This window comes from Rhagoletis pomonella, unplaced genomic scaffold (assembly GCF_013731165.1).
Source record: "Rhagoletis pomonella isolate Grant_MI unplaced genomic scaffold, Rhpom_1.0 Rhpom_scaffold_00009, whole genome shotgun sequence".
Lineage (NCBI taxonomy): Eukaryota > Metazoa > Arthropoda > Insecta > Diptera > Tephritidae > Rhagoletis > Rhagoletis pomonella.
In genome coordinates, this window is record NW_023458563.1 from 25,569,035 (window position 1) to 25,571,056 (window position 2,022).

Genomic DNA, 2,022 nt, shown 5'->3' on the forward strand with positions numbered 1-2,022 from the left:
GTCCGGAACAATTTTTTTTGTAACCTACCGAGCCGGGTAGTTTAACTTATATTACAACCACTCGACAGAGCATTCATGAGTCCGCTTAAAACTTATTCTAACGAAGAAATTAGACGATTCACTAGAGAAAATGGTCGAAAAGTCACTCAATTCGATTTAGTTGGTCTCTTTTCTAAAGCTTATTATAAAGTTCAGACTGGCCAGATTGCAGAGAATGGTTTCAAATGCACAGGTATTTACCCATTCGACCGTAATATATTTACAGAAGTAGTCTTCATTGCTGCGGAAACCATGTATGAACATGTAACTGCCGAAAACTCTGAAGAACCCCAACAAGATACAGAGATTACTTCAGAACCAGCGTCAATGTCGATACTAATGTTGTCCTCGCAACCGCAAGAACGGACCCCATCCACTAATATAATTCCAGCTTCTTCCCCGAAACCCGTGGCACCGACAATTCGCACCACTTCCTCATAACCTGTGGCGTCGACTAGCAAGGGATTCGTTTCAGCGTGGCAAATTTCGACATTCCAAAAGTTAGACAGCCGATTTCTACTGGCAGGGGAAGAAAATCAAAAGCTACAGCATTGACCAAATCACCATACAAAAATCAATTAGAAGAAAGTATTGAGAGGAAACGTAATCAAGAAAAATCAAAAATTAAAAAGGAGAAAAAGACCTTAAAAAACCAATCCAGCATACTCGGAAAGCAAAAACTGAAAAAGTAAGATATAAAAATAACATACCCAGTTCCCCGAAAAAAGTGCCCATTCCCCGATTGCCATTTAAACCGAAATTCCCTTCCAATCGGGGAATTTCCCGCGAGTTGACAAGTTGAGGGATGCAGCTGTGCTAATCCCTTCGTACATGTCTTGGAAACCACAATTTGTGTGTATTTTAGAGTTTTCTTCCAGTCACACGCCGAAATTGTAATATTTTTCACCATTTTAATTGTAGGTATATACACAGTATTTAACTATACTAGATGGGTTTATCACCCGCACTTAACCTACCTGGGAAGACTCATACAATATTACCTACAGTTGTACATAAATATGTATGTATGAATGCATTTAGTTCACCCAATGTGCCACTACTGCTTACATAAAATGTATAAATTGCCACTGAGCAAAACAACTTGAGAAAAAATCATTAGTTTAATAGCACGAGTGCAACACCGTACACGTGATAGAAGTAAAACTTCTTAAAAAAAAGCACATGTATGCCCCGACACCCAATCTTAACAAAAATAAACTACGAGACTATCAGATGAATACAGTTATTTATTGTATTCAAAGTTGGTACCAAGTTGATAAGGTTTTATCATTTCTCACAATTTTTTTTTTTATTTTTAATTTTTTCGAATACAAAGAATATGATCATTCTTTTTCGCTTCATTCCGTATTCGAAAAATTATATGTTTTAATGGACACGTCGATTTGAATACATAATTTAGATTTAGATAATATTTTTAGCAATTTATTTGAGAAAACTAAAACATTTAGATTATTGTTTGTATTTTCGTCGATTTTAAATTTGCTACCCTAAAATAATTTATATCAAATAAATACCTCTTTGAGGTAAAATTTTCGAAATATCGTCTACTGCTGGAAACACAAAATAAAAAACAGAACTTTTGCAACGATTCGTATGAGTAAAAAAGATTTTCCCTACGTTTCAAAGGCAGTTAAAAAAAGCATATAATTTTCGTCACGAAATTGATATCATACATTTTGTGTTTCTAGTTCAGCTTTCGTCATTCGAAAATTTTACCTCAAAGAGGTGTTTCATTTGATTGAGATGTACGACAACAGAAAAGGTCCATATCGACTTTGAAGATCTTCTTAATAGATTTTATATAAATATAACTATTTCATTCATTCCACCACAAAACGGAAGCCCGTAGAAGTATTTTTTGGAAGAGCCATGGGACCTAATATCATCGAATTAGACGGAGAAGAAAATATCCAACATCTCTAACACAAGCAGGAAAAGGATCTAGAGCTTCTCAACAAAAAT

The 2,022-nt window shown here is 34.9% G+C and overlaps 1 protein-coding gene across 5 annotated transcripts in view; it reads left to right on the forward strand.

The window, feature by feature from the left end:
- The window catches only part of LOC118745662 (tau-tubulin kinase homolog Asator-like), a 570,828-nt gene that overhangs the window by 124,148 nt on the left and 444,658 nt on the right, over positions 1-2,022 (forward strand). The gene's annotated exons all lie outside the window — the stretch shown is intronic.